The 11,037-nt window shown below is 37.0% G+C and overlaps 1 pseudogene; it reads right to left on the bottom strand.

Moving 5' to 3' along the window:
- Window positions 1-210: 210 nt before the first annotated feature.
- LOC119191864 lies at window positions 211-5,946 on the bottom strand (annotated as a pseudogene).
- Window positions 5,947-11,037: the final 5,091 nt, after the last annotated feature.

The raw sequence follows: 11,037 nt of genomic DNA, 5'->3' as shown, positions 1-11,037 counted from the left end.
CCCTCAAAATTTTATAGAGAACTGAACTGAACTGAACTAAACTGAAGGAATTCTACCTATGTTTGTACAGTTCGGGTTGATAGATCGACGAAAATATTTAGTAAAAAATATTTTAATTTAGTGCTTTGTAATTTGGCCAACAGTTTCTATAAAAGATCAGATTTGAGTAAAGTGTTTACTGGGGCCTTATATGGACAGTCTCTCACTAGGATGAGCTGACATGACAAAAGAATGCAAGGCCTTACGTCTGCGTGAGCCTGGCGGAGACGAGGAAGTGTGTGATGTCCCGGGCGCGGCACTCGTGTGCGACGCGGCGCTTGACGTTGCGGCACAGCGCCTGCGCGCGGTCCCACGGCACCGACGTCTCGAACGACTCCGCCACGATGTCGTACTCCATCGCCACGTCCTGCGCACACCGGACTTGTACAGTGTACACCTCTATACTAATACTTGCTTTTGATTTTTGATTGCAGCTCCGTCTGCGTTAGTTTTTCCGGGATAAAAGCCTATAACTCAATGATAACATAGCTTCCTTTTATTAAAAATAGGTATTTATTAAAATCTGTTAAGTAGTTTCTAAGACTTCAGCTTTATGTACTAGTATACATAGTAGCGGCGATGCCCTTGTTAGGAGTAGAACAGACCTCTGTAATGATTGTCCGTAGATTTAAAACAAAGGACAGGCAGCTCTGACTTTCTAAAGTTATGTATGTATTATTTAGAATCATCGTTCGCCTTAACGGTGAACGAAATATTTATCCTGGAAAAATGTTTACACAAACGGAGACGCAAACAAAAGCTAGTGAAATATAATACCGGAACACAAACTCACCCTCAAATAAGCAATAACAAAGGTAAGAGTGTAGCCCGTCTCGCCGTTGAGGCGCCGGCCGGCACGCCGCCGTACTTCGCAGCTATGCTGTTCAACTTCTTCTCCCGTTCCGCCACCTCTTCCGAAGAGCCCTCCATTAGCAGCGTCACTACACACAGCTTCTTAGGGTCGAAGCCTTTGATGCGAGTTATGTAGAGCCGCTTGAGACCGTCGAGGAGGACTCCGCCCCACGAGTTCTCCATTTTCAGGGCTTGGCCGAAACGGAACTGTGGTGTTGATTTTTATTTTGTTAGTGTCAATGGTGGACTATAAATTTTCTCTCTATTGATGGATTAATTAGAAATCTACGATATATATTTTATTGCTTTGAATGTCGAGACGAGCATGCCGTTCGCCTAATGGTAAGCGATACGACCGCCAATAAAGAATAGAAACACCATCCAACAACTAGAATTACAAAGTATTGTTTAGTATTCCACTGCGCTCGCCATCCTGAGACATGAGATGTTAAATCTTATTTTGTCCAGTAGTTACTGGCTACAATGTATATTTCTAACTCTCTGATGTATATCTAACAATAGGATAAAAAATAATGATAGAATATAATTAACAAGTTGTGATAAATTAAATGGGCGACGCAGCGTAGGCAGGCGCCCCACGAGATGGACCGACGACCTGGTGAGGGCCCAGAACCAGTCCCTATGGCGCTCAATGGGGGACCTAGAATGGTACAGCATATCTTTGTAAAGGGACTGGTGCTTAGCTGATGGAAGACGTTTTATCTGTATGGGTATTTCAGCTTTTACTATTACACCAAGTAGTTGACGAGGTAATGGCTTGGACGACATTGAAGCCGATGTGATAACTACATTATAAAATTCACAATGTATTTCAGGATGACAGTACAACTCCGTTATAAGAGTCAAAATGATTTCGCTTCGGTAGTCGTCTCGGTAGAGCTCTATCAATATTAAAATCAGTTCTACATACACACATTCACGTCCATAATTCCAGACTCCGGGCTGATATTGAATAGAAAATCCCAATATTACTTTGTCCAACCCGGGAATCCAACTACGCCAACGAGACAGTCATAATATACTGGGATAAATATTATCCGGGATAAAAAGTAGCCTATAACTCTCAAGAGTAATGTAGCTTCCCATTAGTTAAAAAATCAAAATCTGCTTAGTAATTCTTGAGATTTGCGCATTCAAACAAACTTTTCAGCTTAATATATTAGTATAGATTACCAACCTCAGTCACAACTCCGAAGCACCCTTCAGATCCCATGACGACGTGTTCCCATTCCGGGCCACACGATATTCTCGGCACGCGACAATTCTTCTCTATCACGCCGCGAGGTGTCACCACCTGTCAAACAATATATTTGACAAATGTACCAAGATTACTTCAAAACAGGACGATAAAATGTTTTCAGATACCTACAAGATGTAATAAACAACGAAACGATAATTAAATGGCATTTTGTTTCATTTTAATTAAATGTATAAACTATTGTTTTGTTTTAAATCAAATTGGTCGGACAAAAAATATGCAGATTTCATCATATTTAGGAAGACAAATCTTAAAATAAAAGTTCTCGATTTTAATTACATACGTAATCACCTTCACAATTTTTTTCTGTAACTGTGCAAAATAAACTAAAATACATTTGAATGGACCACCAGGGTCTCTAAAACGCGAATAATAAAACAGACAGTACCTTTCTTACTAGTTCGTCAATACCAACCTTAGCTTCGCACCGACCAGATCCCTCGATATTCCCATAGGTGTTCTTCTTCATACCACTGGCTCTGGTGGCTACCCATCCACCCAGGGTGGAGAACTCGTACGAGTCCGGCTCGTGGCCCACCGTGAACCCGCGCGCGCGCATCTCACGCTCAAGTCTTGACCTATTATACCCGCCTGGAGGTAATGCGATTGAAGTTCAGTCTGACGTTTATGGTATGATGTCTTTAAAGTAAAGATTTTTGCTCCAATTTCTTGTAACACATTGTCCAATGATATCAGAGTGACAATTCAAAGAATATGGTCTGATAACAAACTTAATGTAATACATTTATTTAGACTATGTAACAGAATGACATCATCGGTAGAAGATATTCTATATCAGAATACATTGCAAATAATTAAAAAAAATAACTTGCTTATTTATAACAACGTTTTTAACAGGCCTGGACATCTCCGTATGGCCGATCATGATGAAATCAGCTTCTTACCTGAACCCTCGCCAGCAGCTGTTCCTTGTCGAGCCACAGTATGGAGTTCATGTCGCTGGTGTCGAGCGCCACTATCGGCCGCGGCTCGTTTCTCCGGACATCGTCACGGCCCCTGACACGGACGTGCCGCCGCCGAACGGGATGATCACGAACTTATGACGCGACGCGCATTTCACTATCTTCTCTACCTGTGACATTATACAATTGTTTTACCATTGATTTATATCTCCTTAAATGCGGATAAATGGTAACAATAATCAAAATAAATCATTTACTAGTGAAAGAAACTATTCTTACAAGATTTGCAATGGCGGGTGTGAGCGCGGGATAGTCCAATACCTAAACAGTATTTTCTGACTGACAGTGGCAAAGGGTGTTATTTTCTGAAAGGGAATCCGGAATCCCAGAATTCGGGCTCCCTTTCAGTAAATTTCACTTAATTTAAGTGTTTAACAAAGTATAACTTATGGCTAATAGCGTAACTAATAGCATAACTAATAGCGTTCGGGGTACAACATTGCTCTGAGTTTCGTTCTACAGTCCGAAGTCTGTAATCGGTGCCCGATATGGTAGGCTCGCTATGATATTTGTCCATCATGACCAAGTTCCGTCCCAAGATGTTATCATGATTATAGCAAAAAGTTTTGCCCTGGTTGAGCCTTTGCCTACCCTTTTGAGAGTACAGATGTAACGTATATGTTGTTGTTTGAACTTCTGTTGTACGAAATGTTTTTAACTGACACTTAGCATATTAAAGTAAAATAATTAGGGTATCAGGTACAAATAATGGAAATTAATTCAAAGTCACGCAAATGTTTATTTTATTTTTCAATTAAAGAGGAAAACACTGTGTCTTTGAGAGAAGTTACATATGTAAATATGATCCCTTAATGTTGTTTCGCTTAAATTAGGTTTGAATCTTCTTATTTATTTTTATTATTTTTCACTCAGTGCTTAGCTGTTTTAATTTAAATAATAAATAAGTAACAATGATGTGTCAACGTGGTTAGAGCTGAAATCCAGAATACCCTATATTTATATACCTTAGTGGAATGTATTCATTGTAATCGCTTTTGTTGTTCAAATAATTATTTTGGAAGATCGTAAAATAAAACTAGAGGTGAATTTCATACCAGAAGCTTCGTAATGATTATAAGGTTTGATGCCTCGACCATCGCTTCGAGGTCTGGGGTTCGAATCCCGTGTTGGGCAAAATGATATTGGTTTTTCTATTCAGTATTTGTCTGGAGTCTGGAATTTGCGCCCGATGTGACGATAGGCTCACCTTCCATCACACCACACAGGCGCAAAATGGGTGCTCTGGTAGTACTTCTAACTACCCCTTTGAACATAAAAGCGTGATGTGTTTTTTTGTTTGCTTTATTGTTCCCAGGAGATGACAGTGATATGTTGAGCGGGGTCGCAGGGCGAAGGTTATAAGAGCCTGGTCTTGCCCCCCAATTTTAAATATTATACCACCAAAAAATATATCAGACAAATAAATCCTATTGCGTCATTTACAATTCACACCTTGTTTTCAGTCCACATACGGATATAAAAATACATATCTATGAAAACGCACACATTCAATAACTACATAGGATGTGTCCTTATTAATTTGCGGAAACCATTGTTAATCGTCACTGAACATTGTGACGTCATATAGATCTGTATAACTATAGTATACATTCGAGTAGGCGCGTAACATTGTCATATTTTACAACTACGCACATAACAACACATACAAAGTATGTCTGGTTCGCAATCATACACTAATCATTGCCATTTGTAAGTAAGATTGACGTTGTCCATTAGAGCCTTTTTTACGAAATATGCACAATGGGTGTTATCAAAGGTCGAATCTTGACTTTATGAGAGATAACTTCATGCTTTTAACATAATCTTATTATGCGTATTACTTCCAACAATATATTTATATGGACATAGATAGTGATGAACACTGTCACAGAATTAACCACTCTGTTGAAAAAAAACAAGGCGACTGTACGACCAATAGGGTAGATTCCTATGTTTGTTGTTTATTATTTTATATGTAACAGTAAATAACATGAAGAAAATATTCTTCTGTGAAACCACAATCAAAATTAGTTGAAAAATAAAGCAGTTATTCATATTTGGAATATTGTTGTAAACAAAAGTGGGGGCGTGGTGAGGTTATTACGCTGTCTTTTTCTCACTTACGCAGCGTAATGGCCGGTGGCACTGGGTGACGTCACATTTACATATTTTTGAAAAATATTTTTCCGATAGCTTTTGGATGAAATTCATTTTTGATAAATGTATTTAAAAAAAGTTAGCAAATGGGTATCTAATGTTATTATACATTTCTTTTTTTATGCGTAGATATTTATGTCAATAGTTCGCACGATGGCCTCATTTCTTACATATTTTTGCCGGAATTCATTAAACAACAACGAATTTTGCAATTTAATTAATTCTCTACGACTCTACATGGAGTGAAAAAATAAATGAACGAAGATTCATAATGAATGTATTAATATATTTTTTTGTTTAATATCTCACCTGTTCATGGCTTTCAGGCCAAATGACAGCATCAGGTATCCTCGGAAATGAGTTATTCCTCACATTAGACACATCCTTTAGCGTCTGCCCATGAGCTCGGATCAGCCTGTCCATGCCATCAGTACTGATCAATGCGATCTTCTCCAGTTCTTCCTTGATATTCATCGGTAGCAGACTTTCGGGGAAGCTCGTGGGCGGTTCTGGAATCTTCGGCGGCTTCGTTGTGTCTACACCGAAGTTTTCTACCGCCCATTGCGACAGGTAAGGCAGTAACTTCCCGCCTATGGAGTATCTGTAATAAAACATACCTAAATGAGATTTTTTTTATTGAATCCGTTTCTACATGGTAATGCAGGATTTGTATTATTTTTTTTACTAATGACCAATTCATAGAATGATGGTATATATTATAGACCATTCTTATTACAATTGTCGATGGTGAATCTATATAAATGAACAAACAGTTATTTAATAACGTAGCCTTTATATAAACTCCGTACTGCCTCAGCGCTTAAGTCGTACTACGGTACGACTGCGGTGCTGCTAGTGCAAGCCGGTCAAACTTGGTTAAGCGTACGCGAGTATTTCTCAAAATAAATGTACGCAACGAAATAGTTTTTTCAAAATATTGTTACTATTTGAGTTTTTTTTTGTATGTCTGTATTCATTAATTCTATATAATACTAGCTTTTGCTGGCGGCTTCGTCGTCGTGAAGAAGTTTTCCGGGATAAAAGTCTCGCTATATATTTTCCCGGGATAGAAAGTAGCCTATAACCTTCGCAGAGTCCTAAACTATCTCCATACCAAATTTCCTGAAAATCCGTTAAGTAGATTTTGAGAAAATCGATAACATACAGACAAACAGAAACGGGGACTGTGTGAAATGCTACGTAGAAAATTGGTGACTAAATTTTTTTAAAAAAGGAATAAAGATCTAAAATTATTCGATACGTTATGCGAATGTATACCTAATTTACTAAACAATAATCACATTTGTTCTAATTTATAGTTGTAAAGAAATCACGATGTATTTCAGGTAATGAGAATAAATAAAATAAAAGTATATATATTTATTTTGTTGTTGTTTGTAACTGACCCAAGTTAAAATAATTAAGTTGTAACGTTTTATCTTTATAATTTATGTATACTTAATGTTAGTAATAATTATTTATTAAATGCGTCACAGTTGTAATAATAAAAACAACCAGTTTTACTATGAAAATGTGCGTAGAATTTCAGTTCCGTTACATTATTTCACACAAGTCATAAATTGTTATTATTTATTTGCAATAAATAGGTAAAAATAAATAACTGTATTAGCTTTTAAGGCCCCTTCGAGATAACAGCCTTGAACAATTCATGCTATATTTGGCGACACGCGAGTTATGGGCAGGAGTATGCAAATATAGGATTTTTTAAATAACAGTTTTAGTTCTCTTTGAGAATTTTAAACTCCCGAAGTATTCCTAATTTCAATATCTATCTAACAATGTTGATTGCAAATTAAAACTTTAAGGAGATTGCACGGAATCAATAAATTTTAATGGCATTTTCATTGAAATTAATGAAACAATATCCATTAAAAACAATATGAGACAACCAAAGTAATGATAACATATTGCAGGTATATATATATATTTTCAATGTTTTACTTGTTGTACTTCGTATAGATAGCTTCTAAAAATACGGTTAAAGCGTCTTATAGTACAAGTACGTACTAGTGTACTGGTGGTAGGTCCCTCATATGTGAGAGTCCGCCTGGGTAGGTATCAACATAATGTCTATTTCTGCCGCCAACCAGCAAAGTGTAATCAATGTTGCGTTCCGGTTTGAAGAACATTGTAGCCAGTGTAACTACCGGACATAATAAGACTTAACATCTCATGTCTCAGGACGGCGAGCGCAGGGTAATACAAATAAAAAAAACAAATATATACCAAACAATACTTTGTAATTCGAGGTGTTGGATGGTGTTTCTACTCTTTATGGGCGGTTGTATCGCTTACCATCAGGCGAACGGCAAGGTCGTCTCGTCATTCAAAGCAATAAAAAAAAATAACTTAGTACTATTACATTATCTAGAATAAAATATTTTAATTCACTACTCTTGATAGTAAATTAAGCGATAATCTCCGTCTAGACTTGTCATGAGATCTATAAATAGCAAAATTATAGGAACAACGCACCGGTTGCCATTTCAGCGAGTTAGAAACGAGTGTGCTGATATGAATTGTTATTTTTGCTGGCGGAAGTTGGCGAAATTGTTTTTATTTAATGCAACACGGTATTCTCGCTAATAAAATCTATTTATGTATATATACCGAATAGCAGCGTCGAAGGGTGAAATTTGTCAAAAGGTAACCCGAGAACGGTGAAGGAAAACATCGTGAGGAAACCTGCACATCTGAGAAGTTCTCTATAGGAATTTCGAAGGTGTGGGAAGTCTACCAATCCGTACTAGGCCAGCGTGGTGGAATAAAGCCTAATCCCTCTCAGTAGTAGAGGAGGCCCGTGCTCAGTAGTGGGCAAGTATATAATACAGGGCTGATATTATTATTATTAACCCGAGGTAAATATATATTGCCTTAGTTGACACATCGCGGCCAATATTACAGAAAACAAAAACTAAGACTAAATCTAAAAGGGAAGCCAGTAAGAATCGGGTGGTACGAACGATTTGCCACTGCTCAATAGTATTTAAGTGAGTTAAAAGCACATGATACTATGTAAATTCTACGAGGTATGATCATTCATTAGTTTGTATATTGTATGTGTATTTTTCTTGGTTTATACACTCAAGTGTTCCTGAGGAAATATGCAGGTGTACAACTAATGGATCCTTGTTCTCATTTAATAATGTGGTAGAGCCCAAGCTTATTGTTGCATTGAATACCAACTCCAATCACGGGCAAAACGAGCGTGTTTTATGGATGAAAATTCATATTTTTGGTATTCAGGACAAAATCTAACCGTGTGCCCAATTTCATTCAAATCTGTTTCGTTGTTTCTGCGTTTACTTATAAAAATCATACAATCCTAACTTTTTAACATAATTTAACTTTTTTTTTATACGGGCACGGCAAAGTGACCCCACTACACTTAATGATAAGTGAAGTTCAATAGTCGACTGATGAAAGATTACCAGTTGCCAGTCGACACAATTATGCCGGCCTGTTGGGAAGAGATATATACAGGCAGATCCCGGAACGCGACACTTACGTGGGACACTATATCGTGTTATAATATAATTACTTATTAATATAAAAGTAAGGTAAGACAGTAAGAAGAAAGATGCATCTATAATACCTACAACCAAAGTGTACTTAAGACAACTAAGGACTGCAGCAAAGTAATTCATTTAACTCATTGTAACTAATACAAAGAGATTAAATATTGACTGTCAGCGCAACCAAACATACTATTGTGAGGCGTTCCAAGACATTGTGGATATTGTTGCAAATATGCACACATGTTTATTTATCTTCTTCATACACGGGTGTTTGGTCAACGGTTCTTTTATGAAGCACTAGCTTTTGCTTGCGGCTTCGCCCGCGTCAAGGAGTTTTCCGGGATAATTTTTTTTCCGACTTACTTGATATGTATCGTTATATTATGACCAGATTACACAAAATCATTATAAATTGTAGCCTATGTGTTATTCTGATGTATAACCAATATTACTGTAAAGTTTCATAAAAATCCGTAAAGTCGTTTTTTCGTGCTAAAGGAACAAACATACATTCATCCTCACAAACTTTCGCATTTATAATATTAGTAGGATAAAGTCCGATGTTGAGTTTCAACAGATCAACACACGATTCAGCCATTGATGATCGGTCTGGGGTCGTTACTCAGTCAAATGAGTAACCTATTAGCATTTAGAACAAGGTCTATTTTTCCGTGGCACAAAATGACAGCGTTAGTGAAGCGACTTCTCTATAAAGGCTGATTTTTAGCAATGCCTTAGCCTAGATGGGTTTAGAATGTTCATCGAGTATCTAGCAGAATGTGGACAATTTCGCTTGCAGGACGTTTCTTAGGTTAACAACTTAGATTACATCATATCAAACAGCGAAACTCTATAATTTCCCGTCCTCACATACATATAAATAAATACAAAATTCTATAGCGACTCTCATCGCTCATTCCACAATAAAACACAAGAGAGAAAAAGTTAACTTGCACGAAAATCATTTTACGATTTGCATAAGTGCTTTTACCCAGTAATGGCCTAATTAAATTATTTTAGACACAGTCAAAGTCAAGAACCCCAGATTTAATCTCAGTTTTTATTAATGACGTAATTAGTACATATGATATGTGATGATAATCAACCATGGGCAAAGGTCGTGAAATGCCTCAGTGATAATTTATGGCATCTTGGTATGTATGATGATTATTTAACGTTGCCGAATATTTCAGTTTGTGTTTGCCATAAGGCCTCCCGCACACTGCCGCGAAACCATAGCATCGTAATATCTACTGGCTACCTTCATGTAACGCTAAGCGAAACATGACAATTTTCATATTTTCATTTTAGAGAAGCGGGACACCGACAGTTATAGTAAAATCTAAGGATTAAAATATGCAGTCCCGCACATCGTAGCTGCGATGGGTCCATATATCCCGATTTTTACCGGCTTTCCTTTATGTATAATATATGTAGAATCTAATAAATATCATAAAAATATTTACAGATCACATTAATGCATTTTTTTTCGTGAACATGACACTACGTTTGTTAGCCTAGTATCTACATATTGTGTCGGATTCACTTTCAGAAAATTTCACCTTTAGCCATTGACAGTCGTACAACTGAAAGATGTGGCGGAACTACAACGGTTTGCTGCTATCGTTTCACGATCGAGGTGTGCGTGATCCCTAATACTGCTTTTATTTGCCATCCACCGGCACCGACTAATTAAAATGGTCAACAGGGCACGAATCAACTGTTGTTAGTCACACAATTTTACAATTAAACGTGCTGTTGCTTTAGGACTTCAAGCTTAATTGTATTTAATTAAATATTGCATTTATTTCATTAAGTACAAAATAATGTCAAACGAGTGAGCGGGTTACTTGAAAACAAATAATCATAGCACACGAGTACAAAAAATACCAAAGTAATTTGATTATGGTGCAGTTCTTGAGAAATTAAAAACAAAGATTTGTGCGGGGAAGGATTTCGACGGCCATTAATATTTGAAACCTTAAGTTTATGTTTGTTAAGATATCCAATACAATGTCAAATAAGTATATTTTAAGGCCAATGTTATCACCGAACGGTGTGAAATGCTTATTACTCGTACAAATACTACAGATGACGGTTGCATAATCACTATTTTTGGAAGCTTCACGGTATGCGGTAATGTTGACAGAATCTTGTAGCCAATAGTTTGTCGTTTCTTTTGTTAGCT

This window comes from Manduca sexta, unplaced genomic scaffold (assembly GCF_014839805.1).
Source record: "Manduca sexta isolate Smith_Timp_Sample1 unplaced genomic scaffold, JHU_Msex_v1.0 HiC_scaffold_2020, whole genome shotgun sequence".
In the NCBI taxonomy this organism is placed as follows: Eukaryota; Metazoa; Arthropoda; class Insecta; order Lepidoptera; family Sphingidae; genus Manduca; species Manduca sexta.
The sequence above is the reverse complement of the archived record's forward strand: the minus strand, read 5'-3'. Positions and strand labels throughout refer to the sequence as shown.